This window comes from Cupressus sempervirens, chromosome 8 (assembly GCF_028749045.1).
Source record: "Cupressus sempervirens isolate cs-2001-9-10 chromosome 8, ASM2874904v1, whole genome shotgun sequence".
In the NCBI taxonomy this organism is placed as follows: Eukaryota; Viridiplantae; Streptophyta; class Pinopsida; order Cupressales; family Cupressaceae; genus Cupressus; species Cupressus sempervirens.
Window position 1 is genome coordinate 29029353 of NC_143125.1, and position 16535 is coordinate 29045887.

Genomic DNA, 16535 nt, shown 5'->3' on the forward strand with positions numbered 1-16535 from the left:
TTATTGAAAAATAAAAAAAAATATCTTATGAGGGAGCTGCCACTCTAAATGCAAAGGAAGGCCGGATATCAAGGGCCTATCCAACTGTTGTGAACAGTTTGCCACATACACTCTGTTGGGCCATTTCTATAGTGACAAATCTGTTTACCAACACTTCTAAAATTTGAAAGATAAGTAAGGAAGTAAATGACATCCATTCATTTTTGTGCTAATGTTACATCTAAACATAGCCAATTAGGATTATGGTAGATAATTCAGATGAAATACCAAGAAATATAGACACAAAGGCTAGCATTCTATGTTTTGCTAATGTGAAATATATATGGATTAAATTAATATTTATTATAATAATAAGACGATATACATCACACTTTTTCCATCATTTAAATTTGTTTGACTAATACTATTATTAATTTTATTTATGTAATTTTATATATAGAAGACATAAATTTGTACACTCCTTATCATAAAAGTTTCGTTAAAAATGACATTTTATTAAAATTTATAACAAAAATTTAGATTTTAAAAAAAATCCAGAGTACAAACGATTTAGAATTAAGAAACAACTCCGCAATATTTATTTAAGAGAAACATAACAAAGACAAATTAGATATTCAATAAACCTAATTTTAATAAATATATATTAAAATTTATAATGATAGGGGGAATGAATTTCAAGCCTTCTCACCCCATGAATACTTAAAAAAATTCATTATCAAAAGAAAGGAATATAAATATTGGTGATTTGGAAAAACTATTATTATTTTGCAACATAAAAAACATAGAAGTTGCCCGATATTGCACAAACCTAAAACCATCATATGCTTGCTCGTTCTATGACCTGCCACAAGGTGGTGAAAGTGTGAAGATGAACACATATGTTTGTAATAGTGATTGGAAGCCACTTATTAGGGACAAGGATGGATGCAATCATAATAGCACTTCAAAGTTGATTTAAAAAATTAACTTACTCCATGTAAACTAAAGAATAGTAGTCAAGTTCTAAACAAAGTTACTTCTAAGTAGTCAAGTTTTGATCAAAGTTATTTCTAGCAAGCTTTCAAGAGACATCGACATTGGCTACAAGCATTTAAAAATTATTTGCAACTTATAATTTCTGATATCATCTACTAAACGGTTATGCAAGCCAATTACATAGTTTTATCCTCAAATACTTTCCCACATGGATTAATTGTTCCATACCATTTCAATTATTACATAGTTTTATCCTCAAATACTTTCCCACATGGATTAATTGTTCCATACCATTTCAATTATTTTCCTATGAGTATCATGAGAACCAAGAATCATTGAAAGCAGTGGGTAATTCAAAGTGAATGAAATCATTACCTTACTCATTCTAATCTAAAGACATGAACTAGTTTGAAATAAAGTTATTTTTGGTCACTTGTCCTACTTCCAAGGTAATCGAGATTTTTTTCAGTTGCAATTGCTACTAAGCTGCCAAACAACCTTACCTTTCTTGAGACCTATACAAAAAGAACGATTCATCAACAACTTCTTTCTTTCTTTTGTGAATATGCTTGCTAGAGGAAGTGATGCAAGGAAATGTAGAAATTCAAATCTTACCGTCTATTTTCAGGTCTAATAGAATCTAGATTTATTGATGTCAAAATTGAAGTTCGAACCTAACTATATCTTCAATGATCATGAGTGTTTTTTGAAAATATATTTGAAGCAAACATAAAACTCACAATCACGATGGCTTATATGAAAAACATTAACAAAAAAATTAACTATTTTCAAATCTAACGAAGTGAATCACATGGAAACTTGCACTAAGATCAACCACCATTATGAACAGTAAGAAGAAAATGGTACTTATTGGTGTGGGGAATGTAATTGGTGAGACAAAGAAGACTTTCTAACAACGATTGTTACTCATAGTGGAAGTAGGTAAATGTGGTGGGGGGAATATGCATTGGGACACATATATAACATTACTTCCATGGTCGTGGTGCCAATGGTGTTATCATGCATGTGCCAACTTTGTGAAATGGTGACACATTTATTTACATGATGACTTTTAACTCAAGTTTTTCCATGTGGCCACTTTTTCTGTTCCATCTAATTTTATCTACCATGAATCTGCTATCAGATATTGCACGAAAAATCAATTCGTGAGACAACATTGTTTATATATTTATTTATGTAAACCATCATTTTTATCTTTAAATGTCATACATATGGTTCACTATACATGTCTAATCTTTGATCGTACTATCTACAATTGAATTGACTGAAACATTATTTAATTGTCAAACAAAATATTGAAATTATTACATTCATGTTTAAAATTGTAAGTTTTTAATTTTGATTCTTCAAGGGAGATCTTAAGTTGATTTCAAAAATGTGTTTCCTCTTTATCAAGCGAACCCCTTGGTTGGCATGATGACCTATGGAATCTTTAAAATCTGAAAGGTTTTTTTTTTTTTTTTCTAAAATCGAAGTGTCTCAAAAGATTGCATTTTCTTTCCTAAAATTTTGGATTGATTGTTTTTTTTTTGTGATTGACATTTGATTGCTTTTCTTTAAAATTTCATTGTTCAAAATAGGCTTTTTATCATATTTTCCTACTAATAATTACTATTTGTATCCATTGATTTTATTTGGAAAGTTTTTGTAAGTGATAGTGTTATATATATAAATAGAATATGATAGTATTATATATATTAAACATGGCATTGTGTTGCTGGATTTGCTAATGTTTACCTTTATTTTCTATTGTGTGTTGCAAAAACCGATTTAGTAAATTTAGATTGAATTTTGGATTGTCAGTGTAATTATTTTAATTATTAAAATCATTCATCTTTAAGATTAAATGAAATTATAATAGAACTAATATATGATAAAATTATTAGTAAGTAAAGTCTACCAAGATAACTAATAGGGGAGGGGAGGAGGTTAATCAATCATCCAACTATTAAAATGTTTATCAACCTTATTAGTCCTTAACCACATGAGCAACATAATCAACAATCGTAAGAAGATACACATACACAATAACACTAGATATATTAACTAGGAAAACCCTTAATCAGAGGGGAAAATAGTGGGGATGGTACCCACAAAATGATGTACTAATATTAAAATTCCTTGTAAGAAGATTGACACCGTTAGGAGCCACTAAAATACATTAAGTACATATCATTCCCTATTAGGAGATTCCAACCTTGTTAGGAGTTGTTCCTACCCTGTTAAGAGTTGTAGAAGACATATGGACCCACTATCCAAACAACTTCAGAGGCAAGATCATCAAACTCACTGTCCAACTAATATGCATATTATTCCTTGCAAAATAATAGAAATGAATAACTTGAACTCTTTTGTTCTCTTCATTGGACCAATCCTCTTCTAATCTCAATGTAAAATTTTAGCTTAACTAGTAAATAATCTAGCTAGAATGATAGAATAAAATATGCAACTATAGAAAGAAAATATTCATAATAGAAGATGAAAAATGAAACCTCTCATTAATTACAATGAAATAATTACAATAATATAGGCTTTCTCAAAGCACAAAGTAGAGGAAAAACAAGAATAAAACTAAAAAAATTAGAAGTATTCCTTAGTTAGCTTACATGCTAAGAAAAGAAGCTTTATCCAATAAAGCATGGATAAAGATAAAAAACATGCTTAGTTTTATTTTCTAGAACACACCCCCACCTACCCCTCCAAGTCTAACTAAGGAGACAAAGGCCTAAGAATAGGAAAGAGAAAAGAGGGAAAAAACATAAGGAAAACCCCCCCCCCTCAAAATATGTATTAGAAAAGCATCTTTTGAGACACAAGAAAAGTGTGGATGACTGTCAAATGATAACTGTCATAGTGCTAAAAAAACCTCATTTGAAACCAGGATGAAAATCAAGATCAATTTGCATGAGTTCCCCCAACAACACTACTCTAACAATGAACAATTGGAAAACTAAGAAAAACATCTACAAATCAAAGATATAAAAGATAATAATCTACATAGAAGGCCCCAAACAATGAATAGATGGAAAACAAGGAAAAAAAAATATCAATTAAGGATGCAAATGACACATAAATTGTAAGAGTGACTTGAATGACACTACTCAACCATGCAAAAATAAATTGCTACTTGAAAATATAGGTGGCAATTGTCTACAAAACTGATCAAATATGGAACCAAGGAAACATCAACATGAACAGTAGAAAACCCTCCAAAATCTTGAAATGAAAGGCATGCTAGGTCCATTGAAATTGTGTGTCACTAAGAAAAAGATGTAGGCAAGATCCATGCAAAGAGAGCACGATATTGGCCTGTCTATGATGGACCAACAAAATTCAATTCAACCTTTGTTACCATTGCTATTCCATGCAAGTCTCTACTTCTGAGCTAAAGTAGAATCTTTGACTTCCATTCAAAGTAATAATATAGCTTCATGCAAGCAATGACAAAAAACTCCATTCTTCAAAAGATCCAAGTTTCTTCAATACTGATAGCAAAAAAATTCATTCTCTATTCTAGCAGCCATGAGCTCTAATACCATGTAAATTTTTAGCTTAACCAACAAATAATCTAGCTAGAATGATAGAATAAAATATGCAACTCTAAAGGGTGAGTGAATAGCCGAGTTGGTGTGAAGGCAAGTCGTGAGGCGTAGTGTTAGGCTAATGATCCCGATGCTACGCATAAACTCCGGTTCGAGTCACACTAGGTTACCACAAACCCTTTTAAGGGTGAGTGAATAGCTGAGTTGGTGTGAAGGCGAGTCGTGAGGCGTAGTGTTAGGCTAATGATCCCGGTGCTACGCATCAACTCCGGTTTGAGTCACACTAGGTTACCACAAACCCTTTTCCCGTGGGAATCCTGGTCCGGCTGGTATTGGCGGAGTGGCTCGTTGTAGTTCTGGGGATGTTAAATTTTTCTTCTCAGTTCATAAGGGTGATTATACTAACAATCTCATGGAAGCTCAGGCTATTTTATATGCTGTGGAACAGTGTTGCTTGCGGGGATGGAGTAAGATTATTTGTGAGTCTGATTCCCAGGTGGTGGTGAACATGCTTTCTTCACAAGAGCTTGAGGATGTTAGTTGGTAGCTGGCTACTGTTGTTAAGCAGATTCTTTTCTTCTCTTCCTCTTTTCAGTTCATTAGGTTCACGTATATTCCTTGTGAATGGAATAGAACTGCTGATTGTTTAGCCAAATGGGCATCTAGTCATGATCCGGGTTGGAATATTAGGGATAGGAGGCAACTGTCCTTTGAGATGGTGCAAGAATTTGATGATCTTGTTGCTCAGGATCGAGCTCCTTGTTGAGCTCTCCTTGTTGTATTCCTTTCTGTCTTAATAAATTTTTACCCCTCTTTTTGCAAAAAAAAAAAAAATGCAACTCTAGGAAGAGAAAATTTAGAATAGAAGATGAAAAATGAAACTTCTCATTAAATAAAATGAAATAATTACAATAATATAGGCTTCCTCAAAGCATAAAGCAGAGGAAAAACATGAATAAAACTAAAAAAAATTAGAAGTATTCCTTAGTTATCTTACATGCTAAGAAAAGAAACTTTATCCAATAAAGCATGGATAAAAACAAAAAAAATGCTAAATTTTACTTTCTAACACTCAATTATAGATCTTTGAACTTTGCATCCAATTAATCCCTTGGATCACTTACACATATTTACCAACTTTTCATATCACTTGTACAATTCACACTTCATACATCAATCACATACTCCACAAAAAGGAAAATGACCTTCCTTTATACCATATCCTCAAAATAATTCCTTGAGTCGGTCTTGAGGCTTTCCAATTAATTATAATAGGACCTCATTAAGATATTACAATTATTTTACAATTACACAATATTGTTAGCTCACAGTATTCACAACTCACACATGAAACTTTAGATCTTGTACACTTACTGACATCATCATCAAGTTGTCTACTATCAATGTCTAATTGTGCTAATCATGATTCTATCCTTGTGAAGAGGTATAATCCACACATCAGAAACCACTTATTAGATACTCTATCTATACACTATCTTCTATAATTCTTGAATAACTCTTTCATATCTTTGAATTTTTGTATGTGTTCTTGTCCACATCATCATGACACAATGTAGAATACATCCTCAATTGCACTTGACCTGATTATCAATACATAGTCTGTATAACCTTGTTTTGTATCTATTACCCTATCAGTCTTCATAGAAACAATACTATGTTGACATCAATGACAAACACAATCATGAATGCAACATGTCAATCATGCTAACCACCTCTCCAACGCTTAGGATATTCCCCCAAAGGAATACCATCAACATTCATGTTAACAATCTTCCCCTTTGGCATTGATGACAACATAGATGAAAGACATATAAGTTCCAAGAATACCAAATCAAACTCTATTGTTACTGCTTTTGTTATCTTCTTTTCAAATCATCTTCTTCAATCAAATTTGAAACTCATAGGAACACTTCTCTGCCTTTTCTTTCTCACTCTTAGGATCAACATCAATTTTTCACACTCTAGCTCATAGGAATAACTTACATGGATGGAAATAATTTTTTTACAACTTCTTCCCTATTGACATCAATCAATTTATCTAGGAATAATTCTCTCCCATTATGTTAGAGAGCTTATTCTCCATCTACAACACTTCTCCCTTATACATATGAGATGTTTTTCATGCAATCTCTCCCCATTGACATCAATGAAAAAGGCTTCATTATGTCAATCATTTTCTCCAAGTCTTCAGTTAGCTCAAGTGTCCAAAGATACTATTCTATATCAACTATCAAGAGTCCTTGATGACTTTGTTCATAATATATACCCCCCATATAAGAAGCATCAACATTTAGTCCAAATCAGTAGTATGCCCTGTACCACTAGACTAATGCACTTTCTACATCATCTACTTAGAATTAGGTAGGGGTATAACCCCAAGCATACCTCACAAATAATCAAGTGTATCTTTAGGAAAAGGCTTCATAAAGATATTTGCAATATGCTCTTTTATATTCACATAATCTAATCTGATCTCTTTCTCTTCAACTTTGTCTTTTGAAACATGATGCTTAGTAGATATATGGTTAGTCTTAGAATGCAACACAAGATTCTTAGACATACTTACTGTACTTTTGTTATCACAATGTATGATAAAAAGTTTTGAGAATTCTATCCCAATGTCCTTCAACATCTACCTCATCCACATAATCTGATTACAATTGTTTGATGCTACTAAATACAATGCTTTTGTTGTACTCTATGAAAGATAGTCATGTTTCTTACTTAGCAAAGAAACCAATCTTCCTCGAAGAAAAAATGCTCATCGATGATGCTCTTTCTGTCATCCATATTGCCTTCCCAATTTGCACTAGTATATTTACACAAAGTAAAATTACTTGATCTATCATACCATAGATCAAAATTAGGTGTACCATTCAAATATCTAAATATTCTACTTAATATTGCATAACGTGATTTCTTAGGATCATCTTGAAATCTTGCTACTATAACAACTAAATTTTATATATCTAGTTTGGTGTGAGTTAGATATTGTAAACCTCCAATCATAGGTATGTACTTTTTTTGCTCAACTATAAGTGTCTCATATTTGTTAGATACCTTGTGACTAGTTATCATGGGCATACCAACGGTCTTGAAACTTTTCAAGCCAAATATTTTCAACAAGTCTTTCAAATACTTAGCTTGTGATAGGAAAATACCATCACTATTATGTACAATCTATAGACCTAAGAAATATTTCATCTCACCAATCATACTCATTTCAAATTCATTCTTCATTTCATCTGCAATTTTTTCACTTGATTCATCATTTCCTCCAAAGATTTGTTGAAAATATAAGAGGAGTAATTGAGAGGGAAGGGGTGAATCAGTTACCACAAAAATAAATCCCAGATCCCTTTAGATGTCAGTACAAAATAAACTCTAAAAAATAAATATTGCTAATGCTCGACAAACACACATAAAATGATGTAACTCAATAAATACTAAATATGCTCAATAAGTACTTAACATGAAAATCTTAGGACGTTATATGTGATTATCATTACTTTAGCTTAGATGCAAACACATAAAAGAAAATAGCGTAAACACATTTGACACCAGTATTTAACATGGAAACCCAATTCAGGAAAAACCACCAATTGCAACTACTAACTATTTTCATTCTTCTAAATTGAGCCTTGTTAGGAGCCAACCCTATTAAAGGTTACAAAATACACTGTTAGGTGTCATCTTGTTAAAGGATTTAATCACCCTATTAGGAGTGGCCTTTTTAGAGGTCTTTAGACATTTTAGTAGAACTACCACCTTGTTAAAGGTTTTACAAATAGCTATTAAGCCAACTTTGTTTAAAGATTTAGATCACTGCTACAATGGTTAGAGAGTAACAATGAGATGACTTGATTTCTGATGCAACTGAAATGTTGATTATAGATCTCTGCTCTGGCTTGTGGGTGACCACAAGAAGTTGGGTCACAATTCTGTAGAATTGTACTTCTAAAAAATGGGTACTCGATTTTTCTAAAATTGGGTACCCATTTCTAAAACCAAGCTTCAGGCACCTGAGCCGAAATTCAAAAATTGGGTACCCGATATTTAAAAGTGGATCGAGTGGCTTAGCTGCTCAAATATTGGGTGCCCGATTGCTTTTAGAATCGGGTAAAAATTGGGTACCCGATTTGAAAGACTTTATTAAACCCATGTTTTTGGCATTTTTGAAGTCATTTTCATGACTTCAAAAATGGGAGCCCGATTAGAGATGCATACGGGAGCCCAATTTTCAGCCCTACTGACCACCCCCCTACTGCTAGTTTTTGATATACCAGGCATTTTAATATGTTTTGTACTATTTTACTTTTTTTTTTTTTCAATTTTTAATTTTATATGTATGTTAATTTTTTTATATAGTTTTAATATATGTAAAATTGCAAATTTATATTGTTAATAAGTAGATGTTTAAATTTTTGTATCTGTTAATTAAAATATAGTTTCGTAAATGTTTATTTAAAAAATTATTATTTTGGATGTTTTGAAATGTATTTAATTTATGTATTTATTACAATGTTGAATGATTAGATTAGATGTAAATTCATTGTTTAAACATGTAATTAAAAATAAATATAACCTCGACCTAGAACCATATAACCTCAACCTTGTTTAAACTATAACCTCGACCTAAATTCATTGTTTAAACTATAATCTTGACCTAACCATATAGTTATGTACAATAAAACCCTAAACATATATAACTAAGTACTTAATCACATAACACCCTGCCAAGGGATCCAAACAAAAAACTTAGTATTTAAAATGATTTTACTTAAATTGTATTGTACTTTGTTTCATGGATCGAAAATGGATGATGTAAACTATTTTCTAAATGTATATTCTTTCAACCTTTCATACCCTGTGACATGTACAGTGGATGATTGTGCATTTCGAATTAATTTTCCAAGTGGCATTCGGAACAAATGTATATATTATTTAAATGGATTGAATTGAAGTAGTTAATATTCTTTCATTTGGATGTGTTCTTTATTTTACTTTTAGTACTTATAATTATTTAAAAATGAAATGTAAATGTGCTCATTAAGGAATGCAATCTCTTATGTTTTTTATAAATTTAAATTATTGTATGTATGTTATTGCTTGCTTAGTAAAACTTTTGATTAGTTCTTTGGATCCCTTGGCTAGGCGTCATTTAGGATTAATTATAATGTCAATTTGTATTGAATTTAACTCTAATCATAACCCTTACTATCATCTTAACCTTAATCTTAATTTGCTAAAACCTACACCAGATAATATATAAATAATTAAATAACTTTCCTATCTTACCTTGAGTACTAATTTTATAAATGTCAAACCCTAAAATTGTAACCTTATTTATGATAAACTAAATTATCCTAGAGGAGCATCATTTCTACATCTACATGTCATGTACATGTGAATCTAAAAATATTTGTACATATCTAATTACATCATTTATTACATAGGAAGGATTTAAATTTTTTATTATATATATTATCCATGCATATCATATCAAAAGAATCATATAGAGATATGTCATTTACGACATGTCCATCATAGATAATCAAGAAGGGTACTTAGGTAAATTTATATATATATAACACTATATATTATAAGAAAAGAAAAAAACCATACATAGGAGCATCTCATGTACATAAACTAAAAAAATTTATCATGACACATTTAATGAGATCAAATAATATTTGTAAGATTCATCACATATACTATCAATGTATAGGGGTGATATAATCAAAATATCAAAAAATGAGTGATATCAAAGAAAATATTATATCTTAATATTTAACACTAAAATAAACTAACCCCTGGGTAACCCTAAACCAAATTGAATATATCAAACTAGATTGAAAGGTAACCTTGGCCCTTAACTAATTAATATTATACTTATAAACCAAATTGAATTAAACCATGATCATAAACCTAATTATATATCCCAACTTAACAGTACAAACCTTGAATTTAACCTTGAATCCTTTCCCTAACCATTAACCAAATTGAATCGTTACCCTAAGATTGAACCAAGTTAAGCGTTGACCTTAAGAGAAAACCAAATCACCCTAAACTAGAACTCAATAATATATTCAACACTTTAAAACAAAATTCAAACCTAACTTTTTTGAATTAATGTTGGTTTTTAATCTAAAAGCTATAACTATAATTCTATATCTAAAACCAAATTTAGTACTTTAAAACTTAATTCAATTTATTAACTCTTGTCCTAATTGAAACCTATGCATGTAAACCTAATCAAATAGTAAACCAAATTGAACCCTAATCCTAAAACTAATTAAACATTGATATCAAGGTCTCAAAATGATACATCATAAAAAATTTAGAAGAGACTTGAACGAATTAGGCATCTAATTAAGTAACCCTCCCTCACCATCAAGAGGTGAAGGTGGAATATCAGTGCAAGTAGGAGCGGGGACTACACCCTTGGATGCCTAAGAATATATCTAAAGAAGTGAATAACTTGTTTTTCCACTAGATGCCTACACCTTTATATCCTAAGTGAGTATTCATCATGTAATATCTAGTTAGGAGGGTAAATTGAAGCACTCTAACACCCCAATCCCTAACTAGATAATTATATTAGGGTGGATTAATTTCTACTTATCTTGGGTTGGAAGTGCCTAAAAGTTTTTTTTTGGAGATTGGAGATTCCCCTATTTGTTTCCTATTTTCCTGTATGGGTAGCCTAAATGTTTATTGCCTTTGTATAATGGAAGGCCACATAAGAAAATATTGCCTTGTTCTATAAAAAGAAATACCCACCCCCTAGTGATATGTAGTAAGATCTTTTTCCTAATTTTACTATTAATTTTTTTGGTTAGAAGATGATGATAGAAAAATGATTTAGAAGATAGGGATAAAATTAGAACCATCATTCCTAATGAAGATGCATTATTCCTTGATAAACCCATTGCTATCATAAATCAGGTCCTCCATCCAAAAAATTAGTAATGAGAAATTCCTAGGTCAAGTAATCAATGGAGGGCTAATAAAATTTATCAAGTGATCAATTGAGGGCTCATAAAATCCCTAGGTCAAGTAATCAATGGAGGGCTCATAAAATTGATCCCCAAGGGGAGATAAGAATCTCATTAAAAATTAGAGACATGACAGTCCTAAATACATATCATACAAAATTGTTGCCAAGGTCTTAGCCTCTGGACTAGAAGATATCCTACCCAAGATCATTAACCCTACACATAAGTGTTTTGTTAAGGATATTTATACATATTGGAGAACTTGATAACCTATTGGAAGACTTTGGATTGGGAAACATTTCTAGGATAGAGTCTAGGCATGCTCAAGTAATTGATTATGAAAATGTCTACAAAAGGGTGGAATGGAGTTTCACTATGATGATGTTGCAAGCCCAGGATTCCATCCAGTATTATGTCAAATGGTGTCCTCTCTTATGATTGGTGTCAAGGTTTTAGTAAAGAAATTAATGGGGTTAGATCATAATTTTTAGGACTCTCTAGATCAATTATGAAAGGGTGTCCTCTTGCATCCTCTTTACTTTTTATTGTTGTTGACTCATTGCATTATCTCCGTAGAGATAACTAGTTGTCTCTAAAAGTTAGAGGATCTACTCTCCAAATAATTAATAAGTATCTAACGTATAGTTTGTTGATAATATTTTGTATTCTTTTTAAGCTAGAAGAGTGCAACATGAGTCACTTAATGATCAAATTGGACCTGTTTTCTTTATATTAGGTAGTAAGATTTATGTCTCTACATCTATCTTATTGGGGCTAAATATTGAGTCCCCTACCTTGTGTAGTAAATATGGTATTGGATGAAGATGTCATAATTAAGTGGTTAGGTACCTAGGGATTCCTAGGTGAGTTCCCTAACATTAAAGGACCATAATCATTATAATAATCTTAAGCTTAGCCATCATGAAAACGATTAACATAACAAAATTGTAAACCATAACCTTGCCATAATCTTAACTTTGTTTCATCCTAAGATGAACATATAATCCATAATGAGTTCATACAACCCCCCAGTGTCACAAAATAAGTGTACATGAAAGCAAAATTAGCTTGGTGGCTCTTGTTTTAAGAAAAGAAACGTTGAACTAACCTAGATATAGTTTTTTGGAGTATTATTTTATGATTAGACTTAAAAATTTGATATTTAATGTTTAATTTGACTTAAGTGTTTAACTTTATGTATTAAATTGATATGATTTTAATAAAGATATGTTCATTTATATAGATCTAGCTGATAAATTTTAGATTTAAATTTTATTAAATAGTAATTTTTTCATGTTTTATGTTGTGATGTATTTTTTTCAGGTTTTATGTTTTATGTTGTTTAAACATATATGCAGATTATATTTGATGGACCCACCACCACCACCTCCCCCTCCCATATGCTCGCCTCCACCCCCTCCACTTCCACCTCCACCTCCACCACCCATCACAGATGAGCTCCACGAGACCGTGAGGCATAACCTCAATGACCTCGTGCATGATATAGAGGCTATCTAATGTGAGAGGCACAACCCACCTCCCCCTCCCCCCCCTCACCTACTACATCTTGCAAATAGCATGCAAGGAATGACTGACCCCATCCATCATTTTGATTTAGACATTGATTCATTTAGATCATGGAGGGAAAGCATGCGTGCCTTCTACTCTGATAGCTTATCATACAGACAGGTTTATAACCTACATATAGGTAAAGGGAATTTTAAATATTATTTTGTAAACACTAAGATGGGTGAAGAAACTAATGAGAAGAAGCCTCCCATTTCCATTAGGTGGTGTACACATCCACTTATAGCAACACATTTTTGGGAGTGGTGGTGGATGACCATCCACCACACAATAACCATGAGGTGCCCATGTACTTCCTTAGGAATTTATGGGATGAGTTTGAGTTGGGTTTGAAACCCAACTATTCTGATATGAAAGCATTTCAAGGGGTTGGTAGAGGGATGCCTTAGGATAGGCCTAGGGAAAAGCTGAGCGATAGAATGAGAAACTGCAGTTGAGTTGAGTCCCTTGTACCTCTTCCTGTGCTTGTTGTGCCTGCTCCTCACCATCATTGAACAATTTCGTCCGCTCTTACCCATTTGAGTTCACTTTCAAGAAATTTAGTATAGCAGTGGATGTAGGCAGTACATGCTCCTCCACTTGGACATGCTTGCACTAGCTATGGAGGCATATGCATAGGCCCCCAGAGCGATCCTGATGCAGCACACGATGGCCATCATACTGAGGGTGTAAATTTTGATGATGATGTATATGTTGCCCATGGTGATGGTAGTGACAAGATAGACATGTCATCATTTGTTGACCTCATGCAGCAAGGAGAGCCTGGAGAGAGTCAAGAGCAGCAGGTAAAATTTTAATTTTAATATAAATATAAAGTACACATAATTATTTACTTTCTACACACATGTGTAATTGTATTAACCATATTAATTTGTACTTTTGAAATAATAGAGGATGGATGATATTGTTCCTCCTAGGAGGCAGTATACTCTTTTTTCAAGACCTACAGACGTTGGCATCCCTTATACGGTATGCACTTTGAATTACACTGTAAAAATGTACATTCAAACTCAAATTCAATAACATGTGCTCATATGTTCTTTTTATCTGATTTTATAGGGATTGTCCACATCTACACAGGTTGATGTTAGTACAGGTCCTACTCCAGTTACCACTGAGGCATAGCCTCAAATACATGCGGTATGAACTTTTGACTGAAGACAAATAATTTGTATTATTTTTATGTATGTAAATTATTATTAACTTATAATCTGAACAATTTTGACTCACATGTATATATATTTTATGTGTTTTGATTTTACGAACAGGAGCCATATCATATTCATCCATACAGGTCTCGGTATAGTCTATTTTCAACTCCATCTTATGATTATTGTGCTAGCATACCTGTAGACACATCTGTGACATTGGCTACCACTCAGGTATGATAGATATATACATGCTAAATTTATAGTGTATAAAAAATGTAGTGTACAAATTATGTAGTTTGTAATTATTCATCTATATTTAATTTTGAGTAAACATTTATGTATCCATAATTTTAGGACTATGTCACCATGAGTGTTGCTGAGAGCACAAGACTTATCCAGATGGAGGTACCTACATCATCATTTGAGGTCAATATTGTGATTTATGTACATAATGTATAGTTCATTATGCTCTAAAATCAAATTTTAAAAATGTATGTATTGTAAATTACAGGACCTCACCACTGCTGCATTTGGTAGTTTTGACAGTGTGCCTCCTCCCATTATTGTGGGACACCCATCTCATGTGGTATTTATTTTATTATGTAGTGAATATTTATTTTATTTGCAAGCTAGATTTTGAGAGCCATTTCAATTAAGCATATACATGATGAGACGTGCCTCATGTTACACAGGGTGATCCATCTACCTCACAGGGTGTCCGACATGACGAGATGACTCATATTACACATGATGATCCATCTGAGTCCTCTTCGCATGGAGTAAAGAGGACATTTGATCAGATAGATTAGGTCTTGTTGGCACCTATAGATTGTGTTTTTATGATGTATACACTTTGTGTTAGGATAGTTAAAACTATATGTTAGACCATGTATTTTTTCACTTCATAGATCATGTTATGATGCATGTTAGGCCATGTACTATTTTTTTATGACTTCTTATCATGCTTGTGTATGTAGTATATATTATTATGTTTCATCATGTTTTAAGTATATTCAAACCATTTTCTTTATTCTGACATATTTTATTCATGAATATATGACACATTTTCTAAGTATATATGCAAGATGAACAATAATTTTAACTATCTATAGAGCATTATTGGATAAATATGACATTAAATTTATGCATTAAGATTCATACAAATAAAATTGAACTACTAGATTAAAAAATGTATTGATAATGTATCTAACAATGTATCAGATGTGATCTTAATGTGTTGCTTGGTAATGTAAGACTCATTATCATCTAACAATACCTATTATGTGTTGGTAAACATATGAATACCTATCATAACTTATAACAGACATAATGACCTATTAGGACTCTTATGTCCCCTTAAGACACACATGTATGGATAATGTACCTAACAATGTATCATAAGTGATATTAATGTGTTGTTTGGTAATGTAAGAGTCATTATTACCTAATAAGACCTATTATGTGGTAGTAAAAATATGAATACCCATCATAACCTATAACAGACATAATGACCTATTAGAACTCCTATGTCCCCTTAAGACACACATGTATGGATAACATACCTAATAATGTATCATAAGTGATCTTAATGTGTTGTTTGGTAATGTAAGACTCATTATCACCTAATAAGACCTATAATGTGCAAGTAAACATATGAATACCTATCATAACTTATAACAGACATAATGACCTATTATGACTCCTATGTCCCCTTAAGACACACATGTATGGATAACGTTCCTGACAATGTATCATAAGTGATCTTAATGTGTGTTTTGGTAATGTAAGACTCATTATCACCTAATAAGACCTATTATGTGCTAGTAAAAATATGAATACCTATCATAACTTATAATAGAAACAATGACCTATTAGAACTCCTATGTCCCCTTAAGACACACATGTATAGATAACGTACCTAACAATGTACCATAAGTGATATTAATGTGTTGTTTGGTAATGTAAAAGTCATTATTACCTAATAAGACCTATTATGTGGTAGTAAACATATGAATACCTATCATAACCTATAATAGACATAATGACCTATTAGGACTCCTATTTCCCCTTAAGACACAGATGTATGGATAATGTACCTAACAATGTATCATAAGTGATCTTAATGTGTTGTTTGGTAATGTAAGACTCATTATCACCTAATAATACCTATTATGTGCTAGTAAACATATTAAGACTTATTAAAATGTATAGAAGTTATTATGACCTATTAGGACTCTCAT